Below are 22,709 nucleotides of genomic sequence, written 5' to 3'. Positions count from 1 at the left end.
ATCAGGCAACCAATGAAAATGGAAGGAGGCGGGAATACCAAACAGAGCAGGCTAGTAGACATGTCATGTTAATTTTTTTAAATGTTGAGAAAAAAGTGAGGGAAGAAGAGGAAGAACAAAATTCTGCAGGAGTGAGCAGCAAATAAGCAAAACAAAGTAGGTTGAATATAGCTAGAGCAAGTTCTTCATTTTGCGCATTAATTTCCTGTTTCCAGTTAGTCTAAATATATAATTATATAAAGTGCTGTGAAAAAGTATTTGCCCCCTTTCTAATTTTCTCTACTTTTGCATAATTTTTATACTGAATGTTATCAGATCTTCAACCAAAACCTAATATTAGATAAAGGGAACCTGAGTGAAAAAATAACCAAACAATTATATACTTATTTCGTTTATTTAATAAACAAAGTTGTGCAACACCCAATGCCCCTGTGTGAAAAAGTGATTGCCCCCTTACACTCAACTGGTTGTGCCACCTTTAGCTGCAATGACTCCAACCAAACACTTCCTGGAGTTGTTGATCAGACGCTCACGTCACTTTGGAGGAATTTTGGCCCACTCTTCCATGCAGAACTGCTTTAACTCAGCGACATTTGTGAGTTTTCAAGCATGAACTGCTCGTTTCAAGTCCTGCCACAACATCTCAATTGGGATTAGGTCTGGACTTCGACTAGGCCATTCCAAACATCAAATGTGTTGCTTTTTAGCCATTGTCATGTAGACTTGATTGTGCGCTTCAGCTTCAGCTCACAGACGGATGGCCTGACATTCTCCTGTAGAATTCTCTGATACAGAGCAGAATTCATGGTTCCTTCTATTAAGGCAAGTCGTCCAGGTCCTGAGGTAGCAAAGCATCCCTAAACCATCACAATACCACCACCATGCTTGACCGTTGGTACAGTATAAGGTTCTTACTGTGGAATGCAGTGTTTGTTTTCGGCAGGCAAAATGGGACCCATGTCGTCCAAAAAGTTATACTTTTGACTCATCTGTCCATAGAACATTCTTCCAATAGTCTTGATGATCATCCATGTGCTTCCAGGTGCTTTTTGGCAAATTTGAGTCAACTTCTTGGACGAGATGGGTCCCATTATGTCTGGTGAAAACCAAACACTGCATTCCACAGTAAGAACCTCATACCATAGTGTGATGGTTTGGGGATGCTTTGTTGCGTCAGGACTTGAGCCGTTTCCCCTATCCTGCTGTTCCATTCTCTGTGTAGCCTGCTGCTAGAATGGACTGAGACGTATCGCTTGAGTCGCAACAAAAAGGAATGTAACGTTGCAGATAAAGTTCTGAATGACACAATTTCATGTTTACAACATCTAAAGACCTGCATCAATATACTGAGAGCTTTGCCGTTTCTAAAAGGAAGTATTTGGGTTATTTTGGAGCCTTTGTTCATGTGTATCCTCAGCCCCCATACTGCAGAACGAGCAATGAGGAAGTCTGTCGCGGGTGGGGTAAGTTTCTCAAAACCAAGTGAAATCACAAAAAAGTGTCTGGACCCTTCTATAACATGCTATTTATATGTAAAATAGAGATTTGGTTCAGAGTAAGTGAACCCCTCCTTTTAACATTGCTATTGATTTTACACACAAACAGAACAGACCCAACAAACACCGTGAACACCACACAAGATAAATTAAAAACTAAAATTAAAAAGACAATGGAATAAATACTTTGGTTAAGTCCTCGTCTAAAGAGAGTACACATTAAAATTGCTTTTAGTCCACTCCAGATGTAGGCTTAATCTGAGTCTGTGTAACCGTCCCATGTCTGGTAACTTTATGTGCATTGTCATTTGACAGTTAGCCTAGAGATCTTGAATTCTTGTTCCTCACCTACCACAAATTCTATTAGCTTGTAGCTTGTGTGTAATCCTGATTTGTGAAGCTGACAGAGAAGATGTGTGTGTTGTCCAGGGGAAGCTGGATAAGTCTGTTCCTAAGCATGAGCTGGCTCTGGACATCAGGGAGAATAGTTTTGGACCCAAACACCCCAGTATGGCCACAGCATTGGTCAACCTGGCTGTACTCTGCTGCCAACTGGTGAGAGGACCAACACTGCTAACAGTTCACTGCATACCAGACCAGGGTTAAAATACTTGAAAAATCCTTTCAAATACTTGAGCGTTTGCTTGAGTTTGCCTGGAGCGCCAGATGTGTGGGGTTTGCAGTTTTGGGACTTTTGGTTTGGTTTATTAAGCCAGGCAAGCTCAAACAGGCACAGATAAAGTGTTTGAAATGATTTTTCACATTAAACCCATGTCTGCTGCATGCATATTAGGGAAAGATGGGAAGTGCTGGAAAGCATACAGCATGTGTATGGTTTGATTTGATTTCCCAGCTTAATTGGACTTCAAATGGAAATTCAGATTGTTTCTCCCAGATTCTGTCTGGACATTGGTCTGACTGTGTGTTATTTTGTGACAGAAGAAGCATAGTGAGGCGCTACCCCTGCATGAAAAGGCTCTGAGAGTGTAAGAGGACAGTCTGTGATGCTCACACCCACGGGTCGGAGAGACAGAACTAGCTGTACTCAGGTGAGTACACACACACACACTCCATTTGATTGTTAATATACATACAGTACTATAAGCTGAACGACTAGTTTTATCATCATTGTCATCAACCCCATATCTCTTTATGAACCTGGTTCTCTCTTCTCTCCATCTTCTTCTCCTTCCTCCTCCCTCTCTTTCCCCCAGCTATGTGAAGGGGGTCTTTGAGAAAGCAGCAGAGCTCTTCAAGCAATCCATGGAGATCAAAGAGGCACTCTGGTTTGTGGAAGGCCCCTTGTCGACACTCGTCCAGTGGGGACATGTTTAGTCTGCGAGGGCCCATCCCTCTCCCACATGCCCCCAGGTGACCCCTCCCTGTACCGCCCCTCCGAAGAACACAGGTGGTGGATCTCATTTAGCCTTTCCTTGATCCTGTGTGTCCATTTCCTCGTCTCCTTCTAGAAATGCATTGGTGGAGAAGGTCCGAGGGTAGGGACCTTGGATCTTCTCCTCGAATGCATTTTGAGGAGGGGGAAAGGAGAAAGGACATGAAGAATCAAGGAAGTACAATTGAGGGCCATCCAGGGTTCACAATCTGCATTCCTGAGAAGAACAACGTCCATTGCACTCTCAATAGTTCGTTATGTTGCTTTGGAATGGAGCAGTGTAGTGGTGTCGCCTGTCAAGTGTACTGTAGCTAACTTTATGTAAATATGAAGTATGCTTTATTTAATGTCTGGTCAATGGCTGTATTTATTTTTATTTTTTTAAACATATTTTTATATATACATATTATTAATGTAATCATGAAATGATGTCAACACCAGGTTATGAAGATGTTTTATTCCATATTCAAAAGTTTCCCAATTACCACTGCTCTCTGTTACTATCTATGGAAGCATATATCTGTCAAAATTCAATTTCATTTGTATAATGATAATGATAAATCAATATTACCAATATCCCCATCGGCTGCAAGTTGCTCTGGCTAAGAGTGTCTGCTAAATTAGCTTAATATTGCAGATAGATTGTAACTTCCATCAATGTAATTGTCTGCATCACTTCCAATCCCCCATGTTTTATATATATATATACAGTTTCTCACAAAAGTGAGTACACCCCTCACATTTTTGTAAATATTTGAGTATATCTTTTCATGTGACAACACTGAAGAAATGACACTTTGCTACAATGTAAAGTAGTGAGTGTACAGCTTGTATAACAGTGTAAATTTGCTGTCCCCTCAAAATAACTCAACACACAGCCATTAATGTCTAAACCGCTGGCAACAAAAGTGAGTACACCCCTAAGTGAAAATGTCCAAATTGGGCCCAATTAGCCATTTTCCCTTCCCGTGTCATTAGTGTTACAAGGTCTCAGGTGTGAATGGGGAGCAGGTATGTTAAATTTGGTGTCATCGCTCTCACACTCCCTCATACTGGTCACTGGAAGGTCAACATGGCACCTCACGGCAAAGAACTCTGAGGATCTGAAAAAAAGAATTGTTGCTCTACATAAAGATGGCCTGGGCTATAAGAAGATTGCCAAGACCCTGAAACTGAGCTGCAGCACGGTGGCCAAGACCATACAACGGTTTAACAGGACAGGTTCCACTCAGAACAGGCCTCGCCATGGTTGACCAAAGAAGTTGAGTGCACGTGCTCAGTGTCATATCCAGAGGTTGTCTTTGGGAAATAGACGTATGAGTGCTGCCAGCATTGCTGCAGAGGTTGAAGGGGTGGGGGGTCAGCATGTCAGTGCTCAGACCATACGCCGCACACTGCATCAAATTGGTCTGCATGGCTGTCGTCCCAGAAGGAAGCCTCTTCTAAAGATGATGCACAAGAAAGCCCGCAAACAGTTTGCTGAAGACAAGCAGACTAAGGACATGGATTACTGGAACCATGTCCTGTGGTCTGATGAGACCAAGATAAACTTATTTGGTTCAGATGGTGTCAAGCGTGTGTGGCGGCAACCAGGTGAGGAGTACAAAAGACAAGTGTGTCTTGCCTACAGTCAAGCATGATGGTGGGAGTGTCATCCAGGCTCTGTCGTAGCCGGCCGCGACCGGGAGACGCATGGGGCAGCGCATAATTGGCCCAGCGTCGTCCAGGGTAGGGGAGGGAATGGCAGGCAGGGATGTAGCTCAGTTGGTAGAGCATGGCGTTTGCAACGCCAGGGTTGTGGGTTCATTTCCCACGGGGGGCCAGTATGAAAAATAAAAATAATGTATGCACTCACTAACTGTAATTCGCTCTGGATAAGAGCGTCTGCTAAATGACTAAAAATTTAAATGTAAAAATTTAAATGGTCTGGGGCTGCATGAGTGCTACCGGCACTGGGGAGCTACAGTTCATTGAGGGAACCTTGAATGCCAACATGTACTGTGACATACTGAAGCAGAGCATGATCCCCTCCCGTCGGAGACTGGGCCGCAGGGCTGTATTCCAACATGATAACGACCCCAAACACACCTCCAAGACGACCACTGCCTTGCTAAAGAAGCTGAGGGTAAAGGTGATGGACTGGCCAAGCATGTCTCCAGACCTAAACCCTATTGAGCATCTGTGGGCATCCACAAACGGAAGGTGGAGGAGTGCAAGGTCTCTAACATCCACCAGCTCCGTGACGTTGTCATGGAGGAGTGGAAGAGGACTCCAGTGGTAACCTGTGAATCTCTGGTGAACTACATGCCCAAGAGGGTTAAGGCAGTGCTGGAAAATGATGGTGGCAACACAAAATATTAACACTTTGGGCCCAATTTGGACATTTTCACTTAGGGGTGTACTCACTTTTGTTGCCAGCGGTTTAGACATTAATGGCTGTGTGTTGTGTTATTTTGAGGGGACAGCAAATTTACACTGTTATACAAGCTGTACACTCACTACTTTACATTGTAGCAAAGTGTCATTTCTTCAGTGTTGTCACATGAAAGATATACTCAAATATTTACAAAAATGTGAGGGGTGTACTCACTTTTGTGAAATACTGTATATATATACAGTGGGGAAAAAAAGTATTTAGTCAGCCACCAATTGTGCAAGTTCTCCCACTTAAAAAGATGAGAGAGGCCTGTAATTTTCATCATAGGTACACGTCAACTTTGACAGACAAAATGAGGAGAAAAAATCCAGAAAATCACATTGTAGGATTTTTAATGAATTTATTTGCAAATTATGGTGGAAAATAAGTATTTGGTCAATAACAAAAGTTTCTCAATACTTTGTTATATACTCTTTGTTGACAATGACACAGGTCTAATGTTTTCTGTAAGTCTTCACAAGGTTTTCACACACTGTTGCTGGTATTTTGGCCCATTCCTCCATGCAGATCTCCTCTAGAGCAGTGATATTTTGGGGCTGTCGGTGGGCAACACGGATTTCAACTCCCTCCAAAGATTTTCTATGGGGTTGAGATCTGGAGACTGGCTAGGCCACTCCAGGACCTTGAAATGCTTCTTACGAAGCCCTCCTTCGTTGCCCGGCGGTGTGTTTGGGATCATTGTCATGCTGAAAGCCCAGCCACGTTTCATCTTCAATGCCCTTGCAGATGGAAGGAGGTTTTCACTCAAAATCTCACGATACATGGCACCATTCATTCTTTCCTTTACACGGATCAGTCGTCCTGGTCCCTTTGCAGAAAAACAGCCCCAAAGCATGATGTTTCCACCCCCATGCTTCACAGTAGGTATGGTGTTCTTTGGATGCAACTCAGCATTCTTTGTCCTCCAAACACGACGAGTTGAGTTTTTACCAAAAAGTTATATTTTGGTTTCATCTGACCATATGACATTCTCCCCAATCCTCTTCTGGATCATCCAAATGCACTCTAGCAAACTTCAGACGGGCCTGGACATGTACTGGCTTAAGCAGGGGGACACGTCTCGCACTGCAGGATTTGAGTCCCTGGCGGCGTAGTGTGTTACTGATGGTAGGCTTTGTTACTTTGGTCCCAGCTCTCTGCAGGTCATTCACTAGGTCCCCCGGTGGTTCTGGGATTTTTGCTCACCGTTCTTGTGATCATTTTGACCCCACGGGGTGAGATCTTATGTGGAGCCCCAGATCGAGGGAGATTATCAGTGGTCTTGTATGTCTTCCATTTCCTAATAATTGCTCCCACAGTTGATTTCTTCAAACCAAGCTACTTACCTATTGCAGATTCAGTCTTCCCAGCCTGGTGCAGGTCTACAATTTTGTTTCTGTGTCCTTTGACAGCTCTTTGGTCTTGGCCATAGTGGAGTTTGGAGTGTGACTGTTTGAGGTTGTGGACAGGTGTCTTTATACTGATAACAAGTTCAAATAGGTGCCATTAATACAGGTAACGAGTGGAGGACAGAGAAACCTCTTAAAGAAGAAGTTACAGGTCTGTGAGAGCCAAAAATCTTGCTTGTTTGTAGGTGACCAAATACTTATTTTCCACCATACATTTGTAAATAAATTCATTAAAAATCCTACAATGTGATTTTCTGGATTTTTTTCCTCAATTTGTCTGTCATAATTGATGTGTACCTATGATGAAAATTACAGGCCTCTCTCATCTTTTTAAGTGGGAGAACTTGCACAATTGGTGGCTGACTAAATACTTTTTTTCCCCACTGTATATATATATATATATATATATATATATACACATATACACACATACACACGCATACATACACACATACATACATACATACACATATCACGCCCTGGCTCTGGGACTCTGTTATGTTGAGCCAGGGTGTGTAGTTTCTATGTGTTTGTGTTCTAGGTTCTTTATCTAGCTCATGTGTTTCTGTGTTGGCCGGGGTGGTTCTCAATCAGAGGCAACGAGTGTCAGCTGTTGCTTGTTGTCTCTGATTGGGTACCATACTTAGGCAGCCTGTTTTCCTCAGTGTTTTGTGGGATCTTGTTCCGTGTTGGTTTTATGTTGTAAACCAAGGACTTCACGTATCGTTTGTTGTTTTGTTCGTGTGGGTGAATATAAATAAAAGTATGTTCGCATATCACGATGCGCCATGGTCTACTGTGTTTGACGAACGTGACACATACATATCCTTTAAAAAATATATATTCCCCTTTATTACTTTCCAACCCTGCCACCCTTTCCCTACTTGGAGTAAACTAGTGAACAACAATGCTTAGGCCTCTACTTCCAGCTTATACATACTATATATATATTTTATGGACACAGTCAATTTTACAATAATTCTATTTTGTTTGTTTTTACTCTTGAACTCCGATCATTTTCATGATGTCCATCTGTTTTGCTTCTATATGCCATATCTTTCTAACTGTGCTCTTTCACAAAAGCTCCCAACCTACAACCTATATAAGAGGGGTTAATGCGATAATCTGGAGTGAGTAATAACCTATAAGTAACCTCTTTAATTCTCCTCAGGACTTTGAACGGCCCCACAAACCGCGGGCTCAGCTTCCGGCAGGGCAGGCGGAGGGACAGATTCCGGGTCGAGAGACAGACCCGATCACCCGGTACGAAGACCAGGGCCTCACTGTGGTGGCGGTCAGCGTTGGCCTTCTGGCGACGCACGGCACGTTGGAGGTGGACGTGGGCAGTGTTCCACGTCTCCTCCACACGTCGAAACCAGTCATCCACCGCAGGAGCCTCGATCTGGCTCTGATGCCACAGTACCAGAACCGGCTGATAACCTAAAACACATTGAAATTGTGTTAGGTTAGTGGAGGAGTGGCGGAGAGAGTTCTGGGCATATTCGGCCCATGGCAAGAACACTGACCACTCCCCCGGCTGGTCCTGGCAGTAGGACCGCAGGAACCTACCCAAATCCTGATCCACCCGTTCTACCTGACCATTAGACTCAGGGTGAAAACCAGAGGTCAGGCTGACCGAGACCCCCAGATGTTCCATGAACGCCTTCCAGACCCTGGATATGAACTGGGGACCCCGGTCAGACACTATGTCCTTTGGCACCCCCGTAGTGCCGGAACACGTCTGTAAACAGGACCTCTGCAGTCTGCAGGGCCGTGGGGAGACCGGGCAGAGGAAGGAGGCGGCAGGTTTTGGAAAAGCGGTCCACAACGACCAGGATGGTGGTGTTACCTTGAGAGAGGGGAAGATCAGTAAGGAAGTCAATACACAAGTGGGACCATGGCCATTGTGGAACTGGTAAGGGCTGTAACTTACTCGCTGGGAGGTGCTTAGGTGCCTTACTCTGGCGCTAACCGAGCAGGAGGAGACATACACCCTCACGTCCTTAGCCAAGGTAGGCCACCAGTACTTTCTGGTCAGGCAGCGCACTGTACGACCGATACTTGGGTGACCAGAGGAGGGGGACGTGTGTGCCCAATAGATCAGACGGTCACGGACAAGAGAAGGCACGTACTGCAGCCCAGTTGGACACTGAGGTGGAGATGGCTCTGTGCGTAATGCCCGCTCTATGTCCGCGTCCATCGCCCATACTACCGGTGCCACAATGCAGGAGGCCTGGAGTATGGGGGTGTTGTCTATGGGCCTCTCCTCTGGGTCGTACAGCTGTGACAATGCGTCTGCCTTCACGTTCTTCGTAGCCGGGATGTAAGATAGTGTAAAGTCAAACCAGGTGAAGAATAGGGCCCACATGGCCTGGCGAGGGTTCAGCCTCCTCGCTGCCCGGATGTACTCCAGTTAACGGTGGTCCGTCCAGACGAGGAAAGGGTGTTTCGCCCCATCGAGCCAGTGCCTCCACACGGTCAGGGCTTGGACAACAGCCAACAGATCCCGATCACCAGCGTCGTAGTTCTGCTCCGCCGGGCTGAGCATCTTGGAGAAGATGGCACAGGGGCGGAGCTTGGGTGGCGTGCCCGAGCGTTGAGATAGGACAGCGCCTATCCCTACCTCGGACGCATCCACCTCCACTACGAATGGTAGTGATGGATTGGGATGGGCCAGTACCGGGGCTGAGGTGAACAGAACCCTCAGGTTACTGAAGGCCCTGTCAGCCTCAGCAGACCAGCGGAGTAGGGATGGCCCACCCTTCAACAGTGATGTGATGGGAGCTGCGACCTTGCCAAAGCCCCGGATAAACCTCCTATAGTAGTTGGCAAAGCCAATAAAGCACTGCACCTCCTTTACCGGGGTTGGAGTCGGCCAATTACGCACGGCTGAAATGCGATCTCCCTCCATCTCCACACCTGAGGTGGTAATGCAGTATCTGATGAAGGAGACGGACTGTTGGAAAAACAGACACTATTCTGCCTTGGCATAAAGGTCATGTTCCAACAGTCGGGCCAGCACTTTGTGAACAAGGAACACATGCTCGGCACGCGTAGCGGAATACACCAAAATGTAATCGATGTAGACCACTACACCGCGACCAAGCATGTCCCGAAACGTCTCGTTCACAAAGGACTGGACGACGGATGGAGCATTCATCAAACCGTAAGGCATCACCAGGTATTCGTAATGCCCAGTGGTGGTGCTGAATGCTGTCTTCCACTCGTCCCCCTCTCGGACACGCACCAGGTTGTATGCACTACGGAGACCTAATTTTGTGAAGAAGCGTGCCCCATGCATTGACTAGATCACAGATGGAATGAGGGTTAGAGGATAACTATAACGTATTTTCCCCTTGCTCGGTAAACAGTGCAAGGGCACAGACCTCCGGAGGTCTTTCTTCTTCACAAAAAATAAACTTGAGGAGGCGGGTGAAGTGGAGGGACCTATGCACCCCTGGCGCAGGGACTTGGAGACGGATGTCTCCATAGCCTCCATTTCAGCCTGCGACAGGGGATACACATGACTCCTGGGAGGCACAGTGTCACGATCGTCTGACGAAGGAGCAGACCAATACGCAGCGCGTTGAGTGAACATGATGACTTTAATGATAAAGCACGTAAATACAAAACAAAAGACGATAGTGAAGTCCAACAGTGACTATGACTGAAACATGGAACAAAAACCCACAACACCCACAGGAAAACATACAGATAAATATGGCTCCCAATCAGAGATAACGAGCCGACAGCTGACACTCGTTACCTCCGATTGGGAGTCATTGAACCCAACAAAGAAATACAACACATAGAACCACCCAACCAAACAAAACACCACGAAACGAACACACCCTGGCTCAACACACAAAGTCCCGGAGCCAGAGCGTGACAGTACCCCCTAAAGGCGCGGACTGCGACCGCGCCTCAATAAGGCTAAACAAGGGAGGGCTGGGTGGGCATACCTCTTCGGCGGTGGTTCTGGCTCTGGCCGTGGTCCCCACCCCACCAAAGTCACTACCCGCTTACGTAGCCTCCTCCACATGACCACCCCCCAACTAAACCCCACTGGATTAAGGGGCGGCACCGGACTAAAAGGGCAGCACCGGACTAAGGGGCAGCACCGGACTAAGGGGCAGCACCGGACTAAGGGGCAGTACCGGACTAAGGGGCAGCACCAGGATAAGGGGCAGCACCGGGCTAAGGGACAGCACCGGACTCAATGGCGGATCCTGGCTGGCTGGCTCTGGCGGATCCTGGCTGGACGGCTCATGGCTGGCTGAAGGATCTGGCTGCTCATGGCTGGCTGACGGATCTGGCTGCTCATGGCTGGCTGACGGATCTGGCTGCTCATGGCTGGCCGACGGATCTGGCTGCTCGTGGCTGGCCGACGGATCTGGCTGCTCATGGCTGGCTGACGGATCTGGCTGCTCATGGCCGGCTGACGGATCTGGCTGCTCATGGCTGGCGGAAGTCTCTGGCTGATCCTGTCTGGCGGAAGGCTCTGGCTGATCCTGTCTGGCGGAAGGCTCTGGCTGATCCTGTCTGGCGGAAGGCTCTAGCGGCTCCCGGTCTGGCGGACGGCTCTGAAGGCTCATGGCAGACGGGCGGCTTTGCAGGCTCCGTACAGACGGGCAGTTCATGCAGCGCTTGGCAGACGGACAGTTCAGACGGCGTTGGGCAGACAGGCAGTTCAGGCGCCGTTGGGCAGACGGGCAGTTCAAGCGCCCGTTGGGCAGACGGGCAGTTCAGGCGCCCGTTGGGCAGACGGCAGACTCTGGCCGTCTGAGGCGCACCGTAGGCCTGGTGCGTGGTGCCGGAACTGGAGGTACCGGGCTGAGGACACGCATCTCAGGGCTAGTGCGGGGAGAAGGAACAGGCCGGACCGGGCTGGCGACGCGCACCGTAGGTTTGGTGCGAGTGGCAGGAACAGGCCGGGTCGGGCTGGCGACGCGCACCGTAGACTTGGTGCGGGTGGCAGGAACAGGCCGGACCGGGCTGGCGACGCGCACCGTAGGTTTGGTGCGAGTGGCAGGAACAGGCCGGGTCGGGCTGGCGACGCGCACCGTAGGTTTGGTGCGAGTGGCAGGAACAGGCCGGGCTGGGCTGGCGACGCACACCGTAGGTTCTGTGCGTGGAGCAGGAACAGGCCGGGCTGGGCTGGCGACGCACACCGTAGGTTCTGTGCGTGGAGCAGGAACAGGCCGGGCTGGGCTGGCGACGCACACCGTAGGTTCTGTGCGTGGAGCAGGAACAGGCCGGGCTGGGCTGGCGACGCACACCTTAGGTTCTGTGCGTGGAGCAGGAACAGGCCGGGCTGGGCTGGCGACGCACACCGTAGGTTCTGTGCGTGGAGCAGGAACAGGCCGGGCTGGGCTGGCGACGCACACCGTAGGTTCTGTGCGTGGAGCAGGAACAGGCCGGGCTGGGCTGGCGACGCACACCGTAGGTTCTGTGCGTGGAGCAGGAACAGGCCGGGCTGGGCTGGCGACGCACACCGTAGGTTCTGTGCGTGAAGCAGGAACAGGCCGGGCTGGACTGGCGACGCACACCGTGGGCTTGATGCGTGGAGTAGGAACAGGCCGGTCCGTACTGGGAACACACACCACTGGCTTTAACTGGGGATCAGGAACGGGCCGGACCGGACTGGTAACACACATCAGTCTCTCATGCCGTGCCGCAACAACTTCCCTTCCTCTACTCGCCAATGGCTCCCCGTAATCCGATAGCCTTCTCTCCACGTCTCCCTGTGGCAGCCTCCTGCTGCCCAGCCGCCCTGCCCATGTGCCCCCCAAAAAAACTTTTTGGGGTTGCCTCTCGTCCTTCCAACGATGACCCTGCTGACGCCGTTGCTCCTCTCTCGCCAGGGCCTTGATCTTCCCCCAAGGTCCCTTGCCCCCCGAGCATGTCCTCCCAGGACCACGATTTGCCCACCTGGGCCATCGCCAGCCTCTCGATCTCCTTACCAGGCGCCTCCTCCCATGTCCAGTCTCTTTGCTCCTGGACACGCTGCTTGGTCCTTTTATGGTGGGTTTTTCTGTCACGTCCGTCTTCAAAAGGAGCAGACCAAAGCGCAGCGCGTTGAGTGAACATGACTTTATTAGAGTAAAGACACGAACGACAAAAACAATAAACAAAGACGGCTAGTGAAGTCCACAGTTACAAATACTGAAATCGGAACAAAAACCCACAACACCCACAGGAAAACATACAGATAAATATGACTCCCAATCGGAGGTAACGAGTGTCAGCTGTCGGCTCGTTATCTCTGATTGGGAGCCATATTTATCTGTATGTTTTCCTGTGGGTGTTGTGGGTTTTTGTTCCGATTTCAGTATTTGTAACTGTGGACTTCACTAGCCGTCTTTGTTTATTGTTTTTGTCGTTCGTGTCTTTACTCTAATAAAGTCATGTTCACTCAACGCGCTGCGCTTTGGTCTGCTCCTTTTGAAGACGGACGTGACACACAGCATCTACCCGGAGGTTTATCGCGCAATCCCCCGCTTGATGAGGTGGTAATTTGGTCGCTTGCGTTTTGGAAAACGCGTGCGCCAAATCGGGGTATTCGAGGAGAATGCACACGGTGAAGGTACTGTCTGGACTTTCCACCGTGGTTGCACCAATGGAAACACCTAGACACCTACCCTGAGACTCTCGCGACCACCCCGTGAGAACCCTCTGCGGGCATGAAAAGGTGGGGTTGTGTAGTGCTAACCAGGGAAGACCTAACACAACAGGGAAATCAGGAGACTCAATAATAAAAAAAGTGACTTGCTTGTCAAGTGCTCTGATGGGGAGTGGAATGGATAGGGGAACCAATGTAATGCCTTGACTTTGTGAACATGACCTGTCCACAAAGTTCCCAGCTGCGCCTGAATCGACCAGCGCCTTACACTGGGGAACTACAATGTAATCAGGAAAGTGGATAGGAAGTGTACAGTGCGTAGCAGAGGGCTCTGAACGAGTGTGGGTGTTCGATACCTGGGGTGACGCGAAAGTGCCCTGCCTGCTGCCTCCAGACCCAAAAGAACGCTGAAGACATTGTGAAGGAGAATGTCCTCTCGCGCCACGAGAGTGACACTGGCGCTGTCGTCTTCTGCTCTCCCGGATCGCCGCTCCACCCAGCTCCATCTCGTGATTCGGGTTGGGGGGGGGGGGTGGAACGGGCAGACCCCTCCCAGGACGTCCTCTAGCAGCCAGCAGGTTGTCCAACCGGATGGCCATGTCCACCAGTTGGTTGAAGGACAACATGGTGTCCCAGCAGGCTAGCTCCCGTCGGACGTCCTCTCGCAGATGGCACCGGAAGTGGTCGATGAGGGCCCGCTCGTTCCAGGGTGAAGTCCTGCGCGGTCCTCGTCCCCTCGCCCGCCTCTCTACCCTCGGGCGGGCGGTCGAAGACTGCACGGAAGAGGCGAGCGAACTCCCCGTAGTTGTCCAACAGGGCTCCTCCTTCACTCCAAACCGCGTTGGCCCACTCCAGGGCTTTCCCCGAGAGACAGGAGACGAGGGCGGAATAATATAGCTCCAGTTATAGGAGGAATCCCTGGCAGAGAGCAGCTGCCCCTTCGAAATCCTGTGGTCGGGAGATATGGATCCCTCTGGGTGCTGGGGTGTGGGTGGCTGGATCCGGTCGCCCAGCTGGTCCCGACAGATCAGGTCCTCTCCTCTCCAGGCGTTGGATGACCTGGAGAACCCAATCCATCGCTTCTCCCAAGCTGGCTAGCATCGTCGAAGCCTCGGAGGAAGTCGTGACAATATCATAACCTCTAACTGCTGCACAGTCTACATCTTTGTCACCATATTAGCTAACGTCATAATCAACATAGCTACAATAATTAACACATGAGTAAACCTGCTAAAATCATGCAGTACAGCAAGCAGTTTAGCAGTTACCCCGGCGGGCCCCAGTGGCAATAAATTAATCAAACCAAAAGCTTATCTTTTGGAAGAGTTCCAGTGTTGGATAGCCATAGCCAGCTAGCTAACATAGCATCCCTCTCTGTTTGAGCAAGGTGTTTAAGTAGGTTAAACTAGATAGCTGCATTTGCTGGCTAAGTAAATGAAAGTTGAAAAGAAATACAACCAACTACAGCTAGCTAGCTCTCTCTCTCTCTCTCTCTCTCTCTCTCTCTCTCTCTCTCTCTCTCTCTCTCTCTCTCTCTCTCTCTCTTTCTCTCTCTCTCTCTCTCTCTCCTGCTTCTTCATTTTAGAATAAATTAATTTGTTCAGAACTGTTCAACTATTGTCCTTCTCTCTCTTTGAGTCAACTATTTACCACAGTTTATGCACTGCAGTGCTAGCTAGCTGTAACTTTTGCTTTCAGTACTAGATTAATTCTCTGATCCTTTGATTGGGTGGACAACATGTCAGTTCATGCTACAAGAGCTCTTATAAGTTGGAGGAGGTCCTCCGGAAGTTGTCATAATTACTATGGAAGTCTATGGAAGGGGTGAGAACCATGAGCCTCCTTGGTTTTGTATTGAAGTCAATGTACCCAGAGGAGGACTGAAACTAGCTGTCCTCCAGCTACACCATGGTGCTACCCTACAGTGCTCTTGAGGCTACTGTAGACCTTCCTTGCAAAACAGTGTGTTTTAATCAATTATTTGGTGACAAAACTATACTAAATATATTTACTTCTAAAAATTATAATTCACTGAGGAGGATGTGCCTCCCCTTCCTCCTCTGAGGAGCCTCCACTGATTGAAACAAAGTGTGTACAGATAATCAGTCGGTACAGTTTCAGCAGAGAAAGTTTTAGTTACATACAGTTTGTCAGTAATGGTATGTAGACAGGATTACTTAGTATGTACAGCACATTTAGACAATATCAAAGCCACCCCAATCGTTCTCCTTGTGAACCAACTCCTCTTCCACCACCTCCTCTACAAAAAATGTCTGCCACTTTCTACTGGGGACGGCAAAGCACACAACACGATCAATTACAATTTTGATAAACAATGTTAATCTTACCAACAATGGTCTATAGTCTTATGTTGAGGGCGGTATTGAAGCAATGGAACATTTTCTTTTGCAACATGGCCCAAATGAACTACCTTCCAGTGCATGCATTATAACATTGGCTGAAATAGTACTCACACATAACTATTTCATGTTTCTAAATGCTATGGGATCCCCTATGGCTCCTAACTGTGCTAATTTGTATGTGGGTTACATGGAGAAACAGTTAATTCTCAATCCTCTCAAAAATGATTATTTTTGCCTAACATTACTATTTGGAAATGGTACATTGATGATATTTTTGTTTTATGGAGGGGTGATGCAAACCAGCTCCAGCCGTTCCATGCTTTTATTAACTCTTGTTCTGAGCACCTGAGATTTACTATGCAGTCTGACACACGTCAAATCAGTTTCCTTGATATTTTTATTTTGTGTGAGGATAATGTTCTAAATACTGATCTTTACAGGAAACCTACTGATTATAATAGTTTGTTGGGGGCTGATAGCTGTCACCTGCTTCCCTTGAAAAACTTTTTGCCCTACAGCCAATTCTGTCAAATCAAAGGAATTTGCAAAAAACAATCAGATTTCAACAGAAACATGGGTGAGATGCAAAGAAAATTCAAGGAGAGGGGGTACAAAAATGGTCAGATCGATACTGCCATTGAGAAAATCCAAAAACAAATCAAGACATGATCTCTTTCAAGGACAGTCTGGCAAAAAGAAGCATTCTTGTATTCTTACTACGCGCTATTCAAAGTGCTCTGAACAAATGAAGGGAATCGTTCACAAACATTGGCACATTCTAAGATCCGATGACAGTTTCGGTAATGTGTTTTCAGACCCTCCCTTGGTCGTATTCTCGCGGGGCATAAATCTCAGATATCAATTGGTAAACTCTGATTTATCACCCCAAAATACCCCCGCACAATGTCTATATGGGCCTCTACCGGATGGAAACTACAAGTATTATGGCTGTGCTCAATACAATGGCACTTGGCACACATGTAGATCCTTCAAACACCGTCAAACAGGGAAACAGATCCCAATCAAAGGTGTTTTTACGTGCTCCACTAAGGCAGTTATTTATCTTATAACTTGTCCTTGTGGTAAAAATTATGTGGGTAAAATGAAGCGTGAATTAAAAGTAAGAATCTCTGAGCATCATAGCACCATTAGGTGCAGAAACTCGACGTACCCAGTAGCGGACCACTTTTTGGAAGCGAACCACTCTATTTCGTCCCTTCGCTGTATCGGCATCGAACACGTCACCCTCCCTTGAGGGGGTGACCTTGACAATTTATTGTTAAAACGAGAGGCCGCCTGGATCTTTAATTTAAAGACCCTTGCTCCCTTCAGTCTCAATGTAGACTTTGATCAATACATTCTTGTGATTATTGTGTTTTTGCTATCCATTGTAAATGTTTGTTGGCCTATGTAGCCAAATTGTATCTATGATCATATGTTATCCATTCATGCTTTTTTATATGTTCTATTTATATCTGTAAATCAACCATTGAAATCAAGCCACGCCACCTGTGTGTCCTTTCAAAGTATATAAATTAATGACCCGCAGTGTTTGTCATTATACCCTGATGAAGACAGCTTGTCTGTCGAAACATTGGTCATTAAATTATTGCATCTGAGCTCCTAGAGTGTGAGGCTATCCTTTTCATTTTCAGGGCCTCCTTGGCAGTAGGTCAAAAGAGGTAAGTATACTAATATGTATGTTTGCATACAAACACATACTTATTAGCTAGCATGATGAAAACAGAGGCTACATAAGTTATATAAACGGCTAAACAATGACTTGAAAGTATTCATAAAACATAAAGGAAAGTTAAACAGACAGATGGTGCCTCGGGCTCCCGAATGGCGCATCAGTCTAAGGCACTGCATCTCAGTGATTGAGGCGTCACTACAGACCCCCTGGTTCGATTCCAGGCTGTATCACAACCGGCCGTGATTGGGAGTCCCATAGGGCGGCACACAATTGGCCCAGAGTCGTCCGGGTTTGACCAAGGTAGACCGTCATTGTAAATAAGAATTTGTTCTTAACTGACTTGCCTAGTTAAATAAAGGTACATTTAAAAAAAATAAAGGCTGTGAAAGACAGGATGATGGAAGATGATTACATTCAGGATGGTCAAACAGTAGTTAGCTAACAACAACCAACTACTTCCTGTTTTGTCTTTCTTCTGCAGTCACGAGCATAGGAAGTGCAGCCACGAGCTGCAAAACTAAAATAATGTAGGAAAATGGGGAAAGGGGAATGTGCAGTACTGACTGTGTTGATGGCCAGTACTGACAGTTCTGCTCTTAGAGCAGGAGAATACTGAAACTGCTCTTAATGCAGCAAAATCTAGTTGACACAGTTCTGTTCTAAGCGCAGCAGCACTGATAGCTTACCTGAGCTGCTTCTAGAGCAGCAACATCAGGATAGCACTGTACAGTTCTGCTCTTAGAACAACAAACTATAGGTCTAGTGCTGCTAGTTTACCTGAGCTGCTCCTAGAGCAACAACATAAGATAACACGGTACAGTTATGCTCTTAGAGCAACAGAAGACTTAGTTGACTCAAACTGCTCTTAGAGCAACAATATCTACTGTGGTGAACACATTTCGGTTCCAAGAGAAGCAGTGCTCCCTATTCACCCGTGCTGCTACAAGAACAGCAACATTTAGATGGCTAGTTAGCTGGCTGCAGGCTTAAATTGTTTACTAGCAAGCTAGCTCGCTAACCTAAGGCTAAAATTGTTGAGCTAGCTAGCTAAACTGTTGGCTAGTTGACATTACTTAGAAAATACAATTTTAGCTAACTAACTTTAGCTTGCATCACATGTAGTATTTAATCAATTATTTAGAGTAGCTGGATACAATATTCAACTAGCTATATTCAACTTACCTTGTTTTGCTTTCATTCTGCTCACTCCTGCAGCATTATGTTCTTCCTTTTCTTCCCTCACTTTTTCAAATCCGGTCATGTATTTCAAATCAAATCAAATCAAACGTTATTTGTCACATACATGTGTTTAGCAGATGTTATAGCGGGTGCAGCGAAATGCTTGTGCTTCTAGCTCCGACAGTGCAGTAATATCTAACAAGTAATATCTAACAATTTCACAACACATACCTAATACACACAAAACTAGTAAGGAATGGAATTTAAGAAAATATACATAAACTCAGCAAAAAAATAAATTGCAATGTCCGTACTGTGAGACGCCTAAGACAGCGCTACAGGGAGACAGGATGGACAGCTGATCGTCCTCGCAGTGGTAGACCACATGTTACAACACCTGCACAGGATCGGTACATCCGAACATCACACCGGCGGGACAGGTACAGGATGGCAACAACAACTGCCCGAGTTACACCAGGAACGCACAAGCCCTCCATCAGTGCTCAGACGGTCCGTAATAGGCTGAGAGAGGCTGGACTGAGGGCTTGTAGGCCTGTTGTAAGGCAGGTCCTCACCAGACATCACCGGCAACAACGTTGCCTATGGGCACAAACAGGACTGGCAAAAAGTGCTCTTCACTGATGAGTTGCGGTTTTGTCTCACCAGGGGTGATGGTCGGATTCATGTTTATCATCGAACGAATGAGCGTTACACCGAGGCCTGTACTCTGGAGCGGGATCGATTTGGAGGTGGAGGGTCCGTCATGGTCTGGGGCGGTGTGTCACAGCATCAGCGGACTGAGTTTGTTGTCATTGCAGGCAATCTCAACGCTGTGCGTTACAGGGAAGACATTCTCCTCCCTCATGTGGTACCCTTCCTGCAGGCTCATCCTGACATGACCCTCCAGCATGACAATGCCACCAGCCATACTGCTCGTTCTGTGCGTGATTTCCTGCAAGACAGGAATGTCAGTGTTCTGTCATGGCCAGCGAAGAGCCCGGATCTCAATCCCATTGAGCACATCTGGGACCTGTTGGATCGGAGGTTGAGGGCTAGGGCCATTCCCCCCAGAAATGTCAGGGAACTTGCAGGTGCCTTGGTGGAAGAGTGGGGTAAAATCTCACAGCAAGAACTGGCAAATCTGGTGCAGTCCATGAGGAGGAGATGCACTGCAGTACTTAATGCAGCTGTTGGCCACACCAGATACTGACTGTTACTTTTGACACATTATTCAATTTCTGTTAGTCACATGTCTGTGGAACTTGTTCAGTTTATGTCTCAGTTGTTGAATCTTGTTATGTTCATACAAATATTTACACATGCTTAGTTTGCTGAAAATAAACACAGTTGACAGAGAGAGGACGTTTCTTTTTTTTGCTGAGTTTATATGGACATGGCATGGACTAAGATACAGTAGAATATTATAGAATAGAATGCAGTATATACAAATGAGATGAGTAGTGCAAGATATGTAAATATTATTAAAGTGACTGTAAACATTATTAAAGTGACTAGTGTTCCATTTCTTAAAGTGGCCAGTGATTTCAATAGGCAGCAGCAGCCTCTAATGTGCTAGTGATGACTATTTAACAGTCTGATGGCCCTGAGATAGAAGCTATTTTTCATTCTCTCGGTCCCAGCTTTGATGCACCTTTACTGAACTCACCTTCTGGATGATAGCGGGGTGAACAGGCAGTGGCTCGGGTGGTTGATGTCCTTGATGATCTTTTTGGCCTTCCTGTGACATCGGGTGCTGTATGTGTCTTGGAGGGCGGGTAGTTTGCCCCCGATAATGCGTTCGGCAGACCGCACCATCCTCTGGAGAGCCCTGTGGTTATGGGAGGTGCAGTTGCCGTACCAGGAGGTGATACAGCCCGACACGATGCTCTCAATTGTGCATCTGTAAATGTTTGTGAGGGTTTTAGGTGCCAAGCCGAATTTCTTCAGCCTCCTGAGGTTGAAGAGGCTCTGTTGTGCCTTCTTCACCACACTGTCTGCGTGGGTGGACCATTTCAGTTTGTCGGTGATGTGTACGCCAAGGAACTTGAAGCCTTACACCTTCTCCACTGTGGTCCCATCGATGTGGATAGGGGGGTGCACCCTCTGCTGTTTCCTGAAGTCCACGATCATCTCCTTTGTTTTGTTGACGTTGAGTGAGAGGTTATTTTCCTGGCACCACACTCCCAGAGCCCTCACCTCCTCCCTGTAGGTGGTCTCGTCATTGTTGGTAATCAAGCCTACTACTGTTGTGTCGTCTGCAAACTTGATGATTGAGTTGGAGGTGTGCTAGGCCACGCAGTCATGGGTGAACAGGGAGTACAGGAGGGGGCCGAGCACGCGCCCTTGTGAGGCCCCAGTGTTGAGGATCAGCGAAGTGGAGACGTTGTTTTCCTACCTTCCCAGCCTGCTCTCAGTTTGGTATTCCCGCCTCCTCTCTATTTTCATTGGTTGCCTGACTTAACCAATCATAATCCTTTCTACTCTCAGAACATGTTTCAGTAAGTTAAACTCCCATGAGATTATATAACAGGGTAGGTCTATTGTATCAGCCAATGTGAGTGAAATGCTCTGTGTTAAGAATTCACTGAGGAATTAGATGTACTTTACTGTGCAAAGACTTGCCTCTATTGATTCTAGAGTTCATGGGTGAGTCATCATTATACTGGTAAGCAGCCCCAGAAGTGTTGGGCTGTATCAAGTAGGGACGTGAGGCTCCTTTTATCCAAACAATATGTTGGATAGTCAAATAGACCTACAAAAAGAGGTCATCTTAGGCCAAAAAGAGATGCTTCGCCTCGTCAAATATGAACAGGTTGCTATTATACCACAACAAAGTGCTTAGACCATAACAAAAACAGACCTTAATTAATTGTTCCAGTGGCAGTCAGTGCCATTTAAAATTAGGGAGGCCACATTTTTTAAAATGAGCATGGCTTTATTTATATTACAGTATATTGGATGACTGTCATTCATCTTCCATTCACCCAGCTCAATGTAACATCGATAGGTTTAGGCTACTACATGATACTACAATTTTCCCTAGCTAATCTAGGGTGTAATCATCAGTCCAAAGTTGCAAACGAGAGTTTCTATTGGACAAATTCAGGAAGGTTTATCCCCATTTCGTTACATTTGCTTCCATTTAAGAACTGTTTTTAAACAGAATCGACGGAATGAATACACCCCTGATCACCCGCACAAACAATTTACATTAATAGCACCCACATACAAATAACATAATCACTTTGCTTCTTGTGAAATTCCTTCTCGCATCTACGCGCTCTCCTCCTCTCACCTTTTCTCTTTGCTGGTGGACTTCAGTGCACAACACAACAGCTGGTATTTCTCCCCGCTATACTGACGAGTATTTTGCTCCGCTCCGCTCCTACAGGAGTATTAAAGGCCTAGTGCACTAATTTGGTGGTAAAAAAGAATAACAATTCCTAATTATATACACTGCTCAAAAAAATAAAGGGAACACTAAAATAACACATCCTAGATCTGAATGAATGAAATAATCTTATCAAATACTTTTTTCTTTACATAGTTGAATGTGCTGACAACAAAATCACACAAAGATTATCAATGGAAATCAAATGTATCAACCCATGGAGGTCTGGATTTGGAGTCACCCTCAAAATTAAAGTGGAAAACCACACTACAGGCTGATCCAACTTTGATGTAATGTCCTTAAAACAAGTCAAAATGAGGCTCAGTAGTGTGTGTGGCCTCCACGTGCCTGTATGATCTCCCTACAATGCCTGGGCATGCTCCTGATGAGGTGGCGGATGGTCTCCTGAGGGATCTCCTCCCAGACCTGGACTAAAGCACCCGCCAACTCCTGGACAGTCTGTGGTGCAACGTGGCGTTGGTTGATGGAGCGAGTCATGATGTCCCAGATGTGCTCAATTGGATTCAGGTCTGGGGAACGGGCGGGCCAGTCCATAGCATCAATGCCTTCCTCTTGCAGGAACTGCTGACACACTCCAGCCACATGAGGTCTAGCATTGTCTTGCATTAGGAGGAACCCAGGGCCAACCGCACCAGCATATGGTCTCACAAGGGGTCTGAGGATCTCATCTCGGTACCTAATGGCAGTCAGGCTACCTCTGGCGAGCACATGGAGGGCTGTGCG

At 47.1% G+C, this 22,709-nt stretch overlaps 1 long non-coding RNA gene across 1 annotated transcript; it reads left to right on the top strand.

The window, feature by feature from the left end:
- The first annotated feature begins 1,235 nt into the window (after positions 1 to 1,235).
- Positions 1,236 to 3,462, top strand: LOC121533985. Its single transcript, XR_005994523.2, has 4 exons — positions 1,236 to 1,463; positions 1,926 to 2,051; positions 2,436 to 2,545; positions 2,711 to 3,462. It is a non-coding gene; the product is annotated as an uncharacterized LOC121533985 (long non-coding RNA).
- The last annotated feature ends 19,247 nt before the right edge of the window (positions 3,463 to 22,709 follow it).

This window comes from Coregonus clupeaformis, unplaced genomic scaffold, assembly GCF_020615455.1.
Source record: "Coregonus clupeaformis isolate EN_2021a unplaced genomic scaffold, ASM2061545v1 scaf0443, whole genome shotgun sequence".
Lineage (NCBI taxonomy): Eukaryota > Metazoa > Chordata > Actinopteri > Salmoniformes > Salmonidae > Coregonus > Coregonus clupeaformis.
The sequence above is the reverse complement of the archived record's forward strand: the minus strand, read 5'-3'. Positions and strand labels throughout refer to the sequence as shown.